This window comes from Lepisosteus oculatus, chromosome 14 (genome assembly GCF_040954835.1).
Source record: "Lepisosteus oculatus isolate fLepOcu1 chromosome 14, fLepOcu1.hap2, whole genome shotgun sequence".
Taxonomy (NCBI): Eukaryota; Metazoa; Chordata; class Actinopteri; order Semionotiformes; family Lepisosteidae; genus Lepisosteus; species Lepisosteus oculatus.
Genome location: NC_090709.1, coordinates 19,774,451 through 19,790,548, shown reverse-complemented (window position 1 = coordinate 19,790,548; position 16,098 = coordinate 19,774,451). Strand labels below are relative to the sequence as shown.

The following is a 16,098-nucleotide window of genomic DNA, read 5'->3' as shown; positions in this document are numbered from 1 at the left end:
TCTGTTTGCATATCATACATCAGCTCCACTGTTATACTCCTGTTTTTTAAATTATTTCATATATTTTCTCCTGTGATTCCTCATATGGTTACCTTATATTTCTTCATTAATTATGGGTTTTCTTATCCATTCAGCCCTGTTTGCTGGGTTGTTAGATGGTCTAATTTCCAGCTTCGTCTTCTATGTGTTCCGATCATTTGATCGCTGCTCGTCTGAAAAAGGTCTTTACACCCTGTATCATTCACACCACACTGTGTTGCAGACAGTAGCTGCGGTCACCCACTTTATCTGTCTCTGGAGCTGTAATCGAGAGCATTATCAGATATGGTATTTCAGTGTGGTTTGGTCATCTATCAGTTCATTTTAAATGGCAAATGACCAGCCTCATCCAGACAGCTTTCAAAGTCAAGGGAGTGAAACAGCAGCCCTCCCTGCAGGCCATCTTTGAAAAATCCCTAATCAGACAGGCAGGAAAAATTATATCAGATCCTTCCCACATCCTCAACCCTGAATACCAACTTCTTCCTTCTGGCAAATGTTTCAGGGCTCCCAAATGTAAGTGAAACGGATACAAATGGATACAAACATTCCTGTGTTCCACTATGCATTACAGCTGTCAACACAAAAATGTCAAGGATAAACAATTTTGACTCTTACAACCCACTTGGGTGCAATATGTTCTGTGATGTGTTCTACTGAATGTGTACAATAGAAAAATGTGCAATGCCTTTCTTATTTTTTGTAATAGTGTAATGTGCAATGATTTCCTTTTCTTCTCTCTTTCTTATTTTGCATGCTATTTAAATGTACAGGAGCGCTGGTTGTCCATAAAAAAATTGCCTCAGGGGACAATAAAAGTCTTATCTCTTTGCTGGAATTGTTTTTTGCCCATCTGTTGAGAGAATTGAAGTGTGAAAGAGCGTGAGGTGTGTTTCTTATGTACAGTATTTAATGTTTCAAATTAAACAAATTATAAAACAATTTGAAATACACTAATATCACAAAGACTGACAGCAGAGGTATCTACTAAATGTTCATCTATCTCAAACAGTGATAAATAAGCACTGGTAGAAATCATCTGTGTTAGTGTGGGCGTGGCTCTGTAAATGGCTGATTTAGCTTGTAACTCATCATTCTGTACGGTACAAAACAGAGCAGAAGATAGATAAGACTTTATTGATCCTGAAGGGAAATTGATGTGTTACAGCAGTCCAAGACAAGCCAAAAAAAAAACCAGACACCAGAATAGATGAAAAATTTAAATGCGTACAGCAATACGAAATAAATATAAAAATATCACTTAAATAGAAATATAAAAGACTCTTTTCACAGGTCCCAGGCTCTTACACAGTCGGGTCTCTCTAGGGGGGTGGCGTTTATTTGAACATCTCTCCAGGCTCCGTTCTTGCGCCTGTGTCTTCTGTAAGTCTCTCTTTCAGCGAACCCAGAGCAAGAGCTGCTGCCCTCTAGTGGTTACTAAAGTAGGGGGACAATCTGACATCACCTCTTCATGTGGTTTAAGCAGCTGGAGTCACAATAAAACGTCCCCAGATAGGGTGGACATAATACGGTCACTACTGTCATGAGTCTGTTATGCAGCTGTCGCTGGTAAAATTGTAATATTGAACTGAAACTGATTTCCAGTGAACATTAATACATGCGTGAACTAATACGAATGTCATTTAGTAACGGCGAACTTCAATGTCTGTCTTTGTTCATAGCTGTATGGCAGCTTGTATCACAGACGGCAAAGGAATCAGACTGCTCCCATCGAGACCATTTTATTGTGCAGTTCCATTATTTCATGCCATACAGATGGGGTCAGGCACATGAATTACACCGTGTGTGGGGGGGCCCCAAGTATGACATTGTGGAGCTATGTGACAGTCACCCCCCTCACTTAAGCTGTCCAAATTCCATTAATGAACATAGTCAAAAAGGTGCATTTGAAATGTTCTGCAGTCACACTAGAAACATGGACATAACCAAACCCCCCCTGCTGTAGACCAGCAACACCCTAGCCTTGATCCTAGTCTGCATGATAACCCCTCACCAGAACCCCAGGAGCAGGGAAAAATGGTAATCACTTTTCCCTGCTCCTGGGGTTCTGGTGAGGGGTTATCATGAAGACTAGGATCTGTGACATCATAAATCACCACATGACATCATCAAGAAACTAGACAGATGGCCAAGCAGGGACCCCATTATAATGCAGGAAGCGCAGAGGCCGTGAGAGAGCTCTTCCTGGTCCTTGTCCTCCTGCCTCAGACTCCGATGGCCATGTCCTGGGAGAGGCTCAGCTGCTCCAGCTCTTGCAGGGCCCGGTCGTACTCCCTCTGCAGCTGCTCCGCAGACAGACTGGAGGGGCGCAGGGCCAGGAAGCTGTAGGCGTCTTCGCAGTGAGAGAACTTCTCCCCCACAGTGGAGCAGCAGGCACACAGCACCTGGAAGGACTGCAGTGTGTGTGCGTGTGCGTGTGCGTGTGCGTGTGCGTGTGCGTGTGCGTGTGCGTTGCATTGATGTACACAGTACAAATGTGTAGTGTGTATACAGTATAGTTGGGTGTAGAGTGTGGTTGTGTGTATTGTGTATACAGATCAGTGGTGTGTAAAGTGTGTATGCATTGATGTATGTAGTACGAATGTGCATGCATGTGTAGTGTGTCGTTGTGTGTATTGTGAATACAGATCAGTTGTGTGTACCTTGTGTGTATGTGTTGCGACGATGTGTCCAGTATGAATGTGTGCGTGTGTAGTGTGTATAGTATAGTACAGTACAGTATAGTTGGGTGTAGAGTGTGATTGTGTGTACGCGTTGCGTTGATGGATATAGTATAGTATAGTATGCGGTTGTGTCAGATCAGTTGTGTGTATACATTGTGTTGGTGTGTACGGTGCGATTGTAGTCAGAATGTGTGTAGTGTGCATTTGTGCACAGTGTGTAGATGTGTGGAGAAAAATTGCAGTTATTAACTCTAAAATGAATGACTGTCATAAAATATCGTAGTTTCCTTATTTCCAGCTACTGTAGACAGCGGGAGAGAAAATCACACCACCGATCTGCCCCTCTGCCCCTCCGCCCCTCCACCCACCTGCTCCGCCTCATCCAGGCTCTTCAGGTACTCCTCCTTGAAGTCCTGGATGTAATCCAGGAAGCTCTTTCCCGCCTCGGTCTTCTGCCCCAGGCTGGCGATGGCCACCTGGGCCGTGTCGCAGAAGTTGTGCAGCCTCAGCAGGATCTGCTGGACACACCTCCTGCAGCTGCTTGGGCTTCCTGAGCTTCCCTGAGGGAGAGGGAGAGAGGGAGAGGGGTGGGCAGCAAGCAACAGGCACAAGGCAGGATTCACCCTGGACAGGACAGCAGTCCATCACAAGACACACACACACACACAAACACACACACACACACACACACACACACACCCTGGACAGGACACCAGTCCAACACAGGACACACACACTCACACACCCTGGACAGGACACCAGTCCATCACAGGACACACACACTCACACTCACCCTGGACAGGCCTCCAGTCCATCACAGGACACACACACTCACACCCCCTGGACAGGCCGCCAGTCCATCACAGGACACACACAAACTCACACCCCCTGGACAGGACGCCACTCCATCACAGGACACACACACTTACACACCCTGGACAGGTCGCCAGTCCATCACAGGACACACACACACACACACACACACACACACACACACACACACACACCTGAACAGGACGCCAGTCCATCACAGGACACACACACACACTTACACACCCTGGACAGGACGCCAGTCCATCACAGGACACACACACACGCACACGCACACGCACACGCTGGACGGCCTGCACGCGGTTGAGCTTGGCCGCGTTGTCCCTGATCTCCCGGGCAAGGCGGTTGTCCTCCCCGAAGAGGTGGTGCAGCTCGCCCTCCAGGGCGCTCAGGCGGGCATTGTTGCTCTTGTCGCTGTAGGCCCAGCAGCCGCCCTGGCGCCGCCTCTTCTCCACCAGCTTGTCCTGGATCTGCAGCCCCACCCGGGCCTTCTCCTCGCTCAGCCGGGCCAGCTGGTCCTTCAGGGCGTGGGCATGTGCCCGCAGCGCCTCCGCCTCCTGAGTCTTCTTCTCCCTCTCCTGCTGCTCGCTCTCACGGACTGCCTTCACGTCGCTGCAGGTGCCAGCCACGCTGCCATTCAGGCTCTCGTACCTGTGGCCTAGAGAGAGAGAGTCAGGGGCTCATCCAGCTGGTGACAGAGACTAGACTGAAGGGAGGGTCCCTCACTGACAGGCCGGAGGAACTGAGTCTCCAAATTAAAATCCGCCGCGGGCCACCGAAAACAGCCTGGCAGACGGATAAGACAGGAGGGGAGGAGAGCGTTCAAATGCAGCTGCTTCGGCCGCTGCAGGAAAAGCTTGTCCCAGCAACAGGGAGAAAAGAGCGAGGAGTTTGCGCCGTTCCCAAAGGGGGAACCACAATGCTGTTTCGCTTAAATCCAAAACTAAAAATTAATTTTCTAGAACATCGATGATGAAATGGTGGTAACCGAGATCTAATAAGTGGGTAGTAACTTCAGTAGTAACGACTAACTTTTTTACTAGTTGTTTGAGGACGCCTCATTGTTGAAGAGGGCTGAGCGGCTGATAATTGACATCTGAGGTCAATGTGAGACATCTGAGGTCGATGTGCGCTGAGCCTGGTCGCCGAGCAAAATCATTCCCAAGGTGGGGTGGCTTTTGTGACGAGGTGGCTGAGTGGTTAAGGCGATGGACTGCTAATCCATTGTGCTTTGCACGTGTGGGTTCGAATCCCATCCTCGTTGGTTTATATCTTCGACTTGTGATCCGTTTCTAAGTCGGACTTGCTCTCCTTTGGGGCGGAGCAGTGGCTCTGTGGCTAAGGATCTGCGTCTGTGACTGGAATGTTGCTGGTTCAAATCCCGCGGCCAGCAGGGGAATCCTACTCTGTTGGGCCCCTGAGCAAGGCCCTTAACCCAAGGGTGCCATACAATGGCAGACCCTGTGCTCTGACCCCAAGCTTCTCTCCCTGTCTGTGTCTCCTTGGAGAAAAGCTGGGGTATGCAAAAAGACAAATTCCTAATACAAGAAATTGTATAGGGCTAATAAAGAAACATTATTATAATTCGGCCCTTTTCCGCCAAAGGGCGCCCCAAGTCCTATCAGACTTCCATCAGGTCTACGTGTTCCCACAGTTGAAGCCATTTGGAAAGAAGGAAGATTCCCAAGGATAATATAACCACCTGCGGCTGTTATGGGTGGGCATTCATTTTCGATTTTGTTAATTAGATCTCACTTGATGCTGCTCAAGAACGTCATCCTTGATTTTCTCAGACTTCCGTCCTTATAATATAACGGGATGAGGAGTTCCTTTGTTTAACAGCGTCCGATCTTTAAGCCGACTTGTGCGTTTCCTTCTCGACCTCGGAGGTACCAACACCTCTGTTCTCCGCCATTTTTGTTACTGATCTTCTTTACTTCTGGAAAAGAGAGAGACGGAGGTGAAAATGTCAGTATCTGCTCTTCCTTTCCCTGCAGCTCTGTCACCCTAAACGTCACCCACACTGGTGGGGGGTGGAGGGGATCCCATGACCTGGAGAGAGCTGGAGAGTCTGGAAAGGCACTATATAGGTGTAAGGAGGTTGAATAACATGAGCTGCACCCCCCTTTTGGGTATGTTGTGTATGTTAATAAAGAGCCGTTCTTATATTATTTTAACTATTTTATTAACTACACATATCACGCCCTTACACCATATATTCCCACCTTCTACTCTCTCGTTCTGTTGTCTCGCAATGTCTTCTCACTATACTACATCCCTTCCTTTGTTATTTTGAAAGTCCATAACTTTACCATAAAATTGTAACAATTCTATATCAACACACAGTAAACAGTAATTAACTATTACAACAAAATGTATGTAAAACCTTCAATTTCTATTCAACACATTCAACTTTTATTTTTATTTTTTTACAACTATTTCTACGTCTACCAACTCACATTTTAGTTCAATTTCTACTTGTCACTTCTAAATATCACATTTGGAGAGCTATGCAAGTCCTATATTTTTAAATGTCTCTGTAACGAGCCAGTTTCCTGATGACCCTGCCACTTCTGGTTGTTACTTCATTTCTGGGTAAAGTTACTGGCTCTCCTACAGATGTACTCTCCACTGTCTGAGGACTCGGCCCTTCCTGCACCTCAGAAAGTCCTGTATTCTCAGCATTTTCTGTTTCTGCAGATTCAAAATCAAGATCCAATGGAGGAGCATGTCGAAGATGTTTTACATTTCTCATTATTTTTGAGCCATCTTCCACATTCACTAACTTAAAAGAGTTACAAGAGGTGTTTCTCAATAACACATAGCGAGTGTCTTTGAACTTGGCATCCAATTTACCGTTGTCTAGGCCAGCCACAAACACTACATCACGGACCTTGAAGTTGTGATCCCTTGCTCAATGTGTCTCGTCTGCATATAATTTCATTTTGTGTGCATACTCCTCATGATGTCTATGGATATCTTTTGTCTTTTGAATGTCCCTTGGCTCTTCTTCTTTCTTTTCTACGTTTGGTAGTTTAGCCCGGATATCACGCCCAAAGATAAGATTAGCTGGGGTTTCTCCAGATGTGAGGCATTGATCTATAAGCCAGCAGAATCTTAGGGAGTTCTCCATTCTCCATTTTTTTCCTTCTATCGCAGCTGCTCTCAAGGCCTTTTTCAGGTATCTGTGAAATCTTTCAATTTTGCCATTACTTCTCGGATAGTAAGGTGATGCACTGATGTGTTTAATTCCACAGTTAGTCAGAAATGATTCAAACAACTGTCCTGTTAACTGCCTGCCATTATCTGTTACTACCTCTAGTGGATAACCAAATCGTGCAAAGATGTTCATCAGCTCTTTAATAACTGTGGTTGAAGATATGTCTGATACAACAACCGCCTCAGGGTAAGAAGTATAATAGTCTGTGACAGTCAATATGTATTCATTCTGAATGGGACCTACCAGGTCAATGCCCAATTTTGTCCAAGGCCTTGGTGGTAATTCAAGTGGTTGGAGAGGTTGATCCTCCTGCAATGGCTGATTCAACACATAAGTGGAACAATTCCTGACTAGTCTTTCAACATCACTGTCCATGTTGGGCCAGTAAAAGTTGCTTCTCAGGTACTGTTTTGTACGAACTACACCCCGATGTGTCTCATGTGCTATTTTCAGTGCTTGTCTGATTTTTGTTTTCGGTAACACAATCCTCTGTCCTCTTAAAAGCAGTCTATCATATGTGGATAACTCCAACCTACACCTGTGGTATGGCTGCAGTTCTTCTGGAATTGGATTAGGCCATTGTCTTTTTCCACCATGGACATCAACAATTTCAATGTGTCATCTTCGTTTGTTGCTTGTTTAAGTTCCTCAAGTGTCAGTGCATGCAGTTCATAAGTGCTGATTGAAAGCACTCTATCAACATAGTTGTCTACATAACCAGTGTCTTCTGTGTCTGGTAAAGGAAGACGTGACAATGAGTCTGCAACATTGGTTTTCCCTACTATGTGTTCAATTCTGTAATCATACGGCTGTAATCTCAATCCAAGTCTTTGTATCCTGGGTGGTAACAAAGTTGCCTTTTTGGGATTGATCATGTAAATGAGGGGTTTATGATCCGTTTGAAGTGTGAACTTGGCTCCTCATAAATATGTCCTAAAATGTTGCACTGCCCAAACACAACCCAAGGCTTCCAATCTATTTGCGAGTAATGTCTTTCTGTTGGGGTAAGTGAGCAACTTGCATATGCCACTGGCTTCTTCTGGTCTTTCTAGCAATACTGCTCCAAGTCCTACAGTACTCGCGTCACTGATCACTACTGGTGGCTCATCTAGTTTGAAGTATGCCAGACATGGTTCAGTTACAAGTGTTCTTTTCAACTCGGCAATGGCTTTCTCAGTTTCCGATGTCCATTCCCACTTCTGTCCTTTCCTCGTTAGTTTTCTAAGGGGTTCTGATATATCTGCATAATTAGGAAAACATTTCATCAAAAATCCAGAAGTTCCTAAGAATGAGCGCAAAAGTGCAACATTCTCAGGTCTCAGCGCACTGCAAACAGCTGTCACATTTTTCGGGTCTGGTTTTATTCCTTCTGCAGTGACCAAATGTCCCAGTATCTCGATCTCTTTCAGGCCAAAGATACACTTATCTTTATTTAAAGTTAAGCCTCTGTCTTGGAATCTTTGGAATACTTGCCTGAGCCTCTGTTCAAGTTGTTCTTCATTTTCCGCATGTACTACAACATCATCCATATACCATACAACACCTGGCATTTCACACAACATCGAGTCCATAGCCTTCTGATAGGCCTCTGGGGCACTAGACAAGCCAAAAGGAACTTTTCTGAAACGGTAACAACCCCTGTGTGTGATGAAGGTAGTCAGGTGTCTTGATTCCGGGAACAACTCAACTTGCCAGAACCCTTTTCGAACATCTAACTTTGCAAAAACTTTGGCTCCTTGCACTGCTTGCAATATGCTGCCAACCGTTCGTACTGGATGTCTCTCTCTGATAACTGCTTTATTCACTTCTCGCAGATCCACACACAGTCTCACCTTGGTGTCTTTTTTAGGTATTATCAGAATATTTAAGATCCATTCTGCACCTTGATTCACTTCTTCAATAATTCCATCATCCAGGATTTTATCTAACTCCTGATTAACAGCTTCTATCACTGGATAGGGTACTTGTCTCAGACTTTGAGTTACTGGTGAAACTTTCTCATCTACTGTAACCTTGATCTGTCCTAAACCTTTAAAGAGTGACTCATATTCCTGTGCTAACTGCTGAAACCTCTCTGAAGACTGGTCAACCACATTGACAGTGTCTCCTACATTCGGAATCTTCAGATCAAAACATGCTTTTCTTCTCAACAACGCTTCTACATTTCCTTCAACTACAGTACATAGACTTTGTCCTTTATTACATTTTTCTGCCATTTCAGCTGTGCCTCAAAGTAGCCAACACACTTAAGTGGACTAATTTGTGCATAGGCATAAAATTTCTTCTTAGTCTGCGGAAGTTTAGTTCTGTGTGCAAACACTTTCTTTAAAAGTTCTACTCCAATAAAGTTTCTTTGACTTTCTGTATCTATCACCATTTTTATCTCTTGGCCATTTATTCGAACAGTTTCTTTACCTTCAGGGTCAATGGAATTAACAAATTCATCTGAGTCTGAAGACGGTTCTTGAACTGCTCGCAGTTTTGTCCCTTCCTTATTTGTGTAGGGAAAACCGGTTCAGGGACGCCAAATATGTAATCAAAGTGGCTCTCTGAAGGCACCAGTTCTGTAGGGTTCGGGCATTTACTGAGACAATTATTAATTGTAGCAGTAAATCACAAAGTTGATTCTTTTGATGGCTTTAGAATCCAACCATGCGACATAACACAAACAACGCGCACACACAGGTACTAATACACGAGGATACATTTATTAATACATAGAATATGCATATAAACCTAACAGATCTTATCGAGAGGGTTATCAGAATACAAAAGGTATATTCGGTCAGTTACAAAGAGTTACACATATCAAGAGGACATACGTTCAGTATATCATTCATTAAGACCGTTTCGTAAAGTGAACTTGGTTACAACTTCTACATTAGATACTCAAAACAAGTACATAACTCTTAGGAATTAAATTGATATCAACTGGTTTGGATAACAATTGAATTCTCGAGCTGTAATGCATTGAAGTTGAATACTCATCCAATCTCTGGGGATTCAGATCTCCTGCGGGCACAAAGAAACAGTTGCAGGCTGTTGCTGTCCAATCCGCGCTCTCTGGCTCCGTGCCAGGCTGTGCTGTGCGGCTTGCGACGGTGCGCTGCTGATGCTCATTGTTGGCTTTAACTAGCAAAGTTTGTGCACAGGAGAAAAGATGACTGTGGGTCCCAGCAAGTCAGGAAGAGGACCGGTTCGTTCCTGATGAAGAGCTAGTTCTGAATAGTGATTCAGCTGTCCACAGTTCCGACCTGTTCACGAGGCCTGCTGCTGGTTACTCTCTGGCAACCTCCACTCTAGACTCTTAGAACAAAGGAAAGTTCTGGCACTCGGACACACTGGCCGTTCCGTGGTTGTCCGGGCTGAGTCTCAGGATGGTCAGGAGGCGCGCTGCGAGAATGTCCTGCCCTTGGGATTCTCCTTTGAATTCCCTTTAGAATTGTTGAATCTGAATCTGAATCTGAATCTCTCAGGCTCTCTGTGTTGCCTGTTTTTACCTGGAGGAACTTCAGCTCATTGATTGGCTGAAAGTTCCATGGGCATCAGAGTCCCACGTGGGTTACTCGGCCCTACCAGTCCCTGATTGGTTGATCAAGGTGAGATATGAGTCACTTAGTCCTGACACTTAGTAATGCAGTCCAGATGTCCAACTGGCACTCCCTAGACAGATAGGCGCCAATGGATGACCATTGATCATGATAGCCAGGCTAAGCTAAGTGCATCCCCCTTTGGGAGCAGTCCTTATCAAAAGAAAACATCTTGCATGAATAGTTTCTCTGTGGCTGCACCACAGAGATGAACAGAGAAATGGGGCCTCATTTGGGAAGGCTCAGAACACTTAATTCTGCCTTATTATTAAGCCTCGCCGCTACATTTGTATTAAATTTCTTTTCCTGATGGGACCGTCTTTCTTTCTACACACTCGTGCATAATGTCCTGTTTTCTTACAGTGTAGACATTTTGCTGTTCGCGCTCCGCATTCATCTGCTTTGTGCGTTGTTAGTCCGCACCTGTAACATGTAATGTCAGCCGTCCCCTGTTCTTCTATTTCTCTAGCATGACTGCGTCCTGCTGCTCGGCTTTTGTTTGTAAAGTTTGAGCGAGCGCCCCGTTCAGTGTCACTGTGGTCAGAAAGCATTCTTGATTCTGCTTGAGCTGCTTCATGAATTCTAGTGACTGTAAGAGCTCTTTCTAAAGTCAGCCCTTCCTCCTGCAGCAATTTATAGTCTCTTATGTGCACATTTTTCCACAAGTTGATCTCTTAACATGTCAGTTTAAAATACTCCAAAGTCCAAAGATTTAGCCAATTCTCTTAGTGCGTTACGGGACCTGCTTAGTGTGCAAAACACTTACATGCAGCATTGTGGGTGCTGTGATTTAAATGCTATTGGTTTGTGAACAGAATACCCCTACCCCAGTGCATTGTGCCACATTAAATAAAAGCACGAGAAAAAGAGATTCAGAACACAAAGCTGTGTCAGTGTTCTGTGTAAATCGGTTAGAACATCATGGGAGCTGTTTTTAATAAGCCGCTGAGTAAAGAATATTTTAATCTTCCTGCTGTCAGTAGTATTGTCAATATAGTTGACCCTTACCTGAATGAAAACAGGACGTAAAGGAGGGGTTTCAGAAATCAAACAAAGCTTTATTCCCGTGCTTACAGTCTGGGTAATTGGAGACTGCGCTGTTCTGCTTCCTATGGTCATATTGACCGTATTGAACAGTATTTCTCGCGTTGTGAACGTGTGCACACAGCGGTCCCCGGGTTCCAGTTCGTGCGTAATTACGCATAGATGAAAAACCGTTTAAAAAAAGATAATTAGCTCACTGATAGTTTGGTGTAGAGGCTGTGGAAATATCCACAAGTCGTGGTCTTTAAAATGCATTTGGTTTGAAGGCGTTCTGTGCTTCCATTGCGAAGATATGGACAAAAGAATATTCGAGTGTGGTCAAAAAAACGTCATAAAAACGAAAGAAGTGAAGGCTGAGAAAGCACTCACAATGTATTTTATACACAAAGCATGTGTTTTTGTAATTCTAAGAGATTTTGCGAAAGCCCTACAGGCGTGCCAAAATCGTTTTCTAACTTCAAGCTAACTTTACCCCGGTCCCAAACACACATTTTTCCGCGGTGTAAAGCGTCTAAGGCAGCTACAGTCTGTTCATATGACCGGGGTAAAGTTAGCTCGAAGTTCGAAAACGATTTTGGCACGCCTGTAGCGCTTTCACGAAACCTCTTAGAGTTGCGAGAATGCTTGTTTTGTGTATAAAATACATTGTGGATGCTTTCTCAGCCTTTACTTTGTCGTTTTTATGACATTTTTTTGACCAAGCACGAATATTCTTTTGTCCATATCTTCGCGATGGAAGCACAGAATGCTGTCAAACCAAATGCATTTTAAAGACCACGACTTGTGGATATTTCCACACCCTTTATATCAAACTATCAGTGAGCTAATTATCTTTTTTAAAACCTCCGGTTTTTCATCGATGCGTAATTACGCACGAACTGGAACCCGGGGGACCGCTGTGTGCACACGTTCACAACGCGAGAAATACTGTTCATTACGGCTTCGTGCGAAAAACCGGTATATGACCATAGGAAGCAGAACAGCGCAGTCTCCAATTACCCAGACTGTAAGCACGGGAATAAAGCTTTGTTTGATTTCTGAAACCCTTCCTTTACGTCCTGTTTTCATTCAGGTAAGGGTCAACTATATTCACAATACTACTGACAGCAGGAAGATAAAAATATTCTTTACTCAGCAGCTTATTAAAAACAGCTCCCATGATGTTCATACCGACTTTTTACACAGAACACTGACACAGCTTTGTGTTCTGAATCTCTTTTTCTCTTGCTTTTATTTAATGTGGCACAATGCACTGGGATAGGGGTATTCTGTTCACAAACCAATAGCATTTAAACCACAGCACCCACAATGCTGCAGGTAAGTGTTTTGCACACTAAGCAGGTCATCTGACTATTCCCAGCTTTGTTTTGGGTTATGGAACCTTTATTTTTTTATGATTTTCTGAAGATAACACTACAGGTGGGATGGGTGGGTTGTCTTCATGGCTCAATAGCATTTCAAATACAGCACCCACACTGCTGAAACCAAGTGTTTTACACACCAGACAGGCCCCCGAACCTCATACAACCTTACTGTGGCTGTGGCCCCTGTCTTTATTTTGTAATGAGTTTCTGAAGATAACACTACAGGTAATACACTGGGACAGGTGGGTCGTCTTCATGGCTCAATAGCATTTCAAATACAGCACCCACTCTGCTGAAACCAAGTGTTTTACACACCGGACAGGCCCCCAAACCTCATACAACCTTACTGTAGCTGTGGCCCCTTTCTTTAATTTTTTATGATTTTCTGAAGATTACACTACAGGTAATACACTGGGACGGGTGGGTCGTCTTCATGGCTCAATAGCATTTCAAATACAGCACCCACTCTGCTGAAACCAAGTGTTTTACACACCAGACAGGCCCCCAAACCTCATACAACCTTACTGTAGCTGTGGCCCCTTTCTTTAATTTTTTATGATTTTCTGAAGATTACACTACAGGTAATACACTGGGACGGGTGGGTCGTCTTCATGGCTCAATAGCATTTCAAATACAGCACCCACTCTGCTGAAACTAAGTGTTTTACACACCAGACAGGCCCCCAAACCTCATACAACCTTACTGTAGCTGTGGCCCCTTTCTTTAATTTTTTATGATTTTCTGAAGATTACACTACAGGTAATACACTGGGACGGGTGGGTCGTCTTCATGGCTCAATAGCATTTCAAATACAGCACCCACTCTGCTGAAACCAAGTGTTTTACACACCAGACAGGCCCCCAAACCTCATACAACCTTACTGTAGCTGTGGCCCCTTTCTTTAATTTTTTATGATTTTCTGAAGATTACACTACAGGTAATACACTGGGACGGGTGGGTCGTCTTCATGGCTCAATAGCATTTCAAATACAGCACCCACTCTGCTGAAACTAAGTGGTTTACACACCAGACAGGCCCCCGAACCTCATACAACCTTACTGTGGCTGTGGCCCCTGTCTTAATTTTGTAATGAGTTTCTGAAGATAACACTACAGGTAATACACTGGGACAGGTGGGTCGTCTTCATGGCTCAATAGCATTTCAAATACAGCACCCACTCTGCTGAAACCAAGTGTTTTACACACCAGACAGGCCCCCAAACCTCATACAACCTTACTGTAGCTGTGGCCCCTTTCTTTAATTTTTTATGATTTTCTGAAGATTACACTACAGGTAATACACTGGGACGGGTGGGTCGTCTTCATGGCTCAATAGCATTTCAAATACAGCACCCACTCTGCTGAAACCAAGTGTTTTACACACCAGACAGGCCCCCAAACCTCATACAACCTTACTGTAGCTGTGGCCCCTTTCTTTAATTTTTTATGATTTTCTGAAGATTACACTACAGGTAATACACTGGGACGGGTGGGTCGTCTTCATGGCTCAATAGCATTTCAAATACAGCACCCACTCTGCTGAAACTAAGTGGTTTACACACCAGACAGGCCCCCAAACCTCATACAACCTTACTGTAGCTGTGGCCCCTTTCTTTAATTTTTTATGATTTTCTGAAGATTACACTACAGGTAATACACTGGGACGGGTGGGTCGTCTTCATGGCTCAATAGCATTTCAAATACAGCACCCACTCTGCTGAAACCAAGTGTTTTACACACCAGACAGGCCCCTGAACCTCATACAACCTTACTGTGGCTGTGGCCCCTGTCTTTATTTTGTAATGAGTTTCTGAAGATAACACTACAGGTAATACACTGGGATAGAGGGGTGCTATTCATGAGTCAAAAGCTTCATCACAACATCTGAAAATTTTAGATTTTACATTCTTTTTATTTCCCATGTTTCGTTTAGTTTTTTCCTAATTTCACATTTTAAATAAGCTATATCTGTAATCACAATGAAGGTGTGGTATGCAGTCTTGATGATGTGACTGTGTAACCATCAGGCACGAAGGAGAGAAAAACAAAAAACTCCAAAGGAGAAAAAAAATCTCTGGGGGTCCAAGGCCTGATGGTTGACCTCCCCTCCAGGTCCTGGTTGTGTATGACAAGTAGTTACTAGAAACAGTTCACATGCACAACCATGCAGATTGACACGGTGAATTCTATTTCATATATTATGTGAGACTAGATGTTAATGTTGAGTGTGTCCCATCCACTGGGTTGAGCAGTACAGGATCTTGAGTTTTGTAGGCTGGGTTCCTTGCTTCAGAAATCCAGGAGGATCCCTTGTCATGGGGGACGGAGCTCAATATCAACCAAAGGCACCGAAGAGAGAACAGTGGCAGGCATGGTGTGGAGAAAAAAAAAGGGTTAGACACAGAAAAAACAATTGCAACGTGGTTGTCTACTTACCCACTTGATATCTATGTTTCTGCACCTCCTAAAGAATTAGATCACTTGGGATAAAGAAGACTACAGAGACGATGTAGAAGACTACAGCATTGTTAAATATGCTTGTAGGTATGGGGCATCCTTAAAAAGGTCTGACATATATTTCCACAATTTAGGGGCTGTGTGCCTAAATGCTCTGCTACGTGCTTGCTATTGTTAACATAATCTGTTCATTGATCTAGACAGCATCCTACAACTACCTTAACCTTACTGTAAGAAAAGTATCACTTTGGTGTCTAGGCTGTTCTTTTTCATGAGTCTCCACTCCTGGAGATGTACATGGTATGATATTGAAAGCCAGTGGGGTTCGGACTTCGATGATGCAATTGTGTTTTATTGTTCCGGTTAGAATCCTTTTAGCACTGTGCCCTGTCTGAAGGTAGATAGAGTACTGTTTTGGAAACCTAATAAAAAGGAATCACCCTAGATACACTTCTATTTGATAGAAGCCATTTTTCTTTGATCTTTCTCACAACGGAGTGGAATTTCTTGATTAATCTATCTTACTAGGATGGATACAATTTTATCTGGAAATCTTTCACATAAATCATGTCATGGTGACATACTGTCGTTTTACATTTCTTTGCACTACTACAGTGATGTTAACAGTGTGTAGTGATCATATTTAAAAGGGACTGTGTTGTGTCATGATTAACTTTTTTACTGTTTTCATACAGACTTTGTTTGGTTTCTGGCAATAGATAACAAATGGTTTCTAGTGATTTTGTGTTCTAGTGTTTTTCATTATTGTTTGGCAAAGTGTACGAAAGTTTACTCTTACCCAAGATAAAATTTTTGGGGGGATATTGAAACTTGTACTTACGTGTCTTTTGGAGGTGAATTCTGCTGAGA

The 16,098-nt window shown here is 43.8% G+C and overlaps 1 non-coding gene and 1 pseudogene across 1 annotated transcript; one reads left to right on the top strand and one right to left on the bottom strand.

The window, feature by feature from the left end:
- The window catches only part of LOC138242516 (zinc finger protein 271-like), a 681,240-nt pseudogene that overhangs the window by 535,091 nt on the left and 130,051 nt on the right, over nucleotides 1-16,098 (bottom strand).
- trnas-gcu (transfer RNA serine (anticodon GCU)) lies at nucleotides 4,737-4,818 on the top strand. Its single transcript has one exon. It is a non-coding gene; the product is annotated as a tRNA-Ser (tRNA).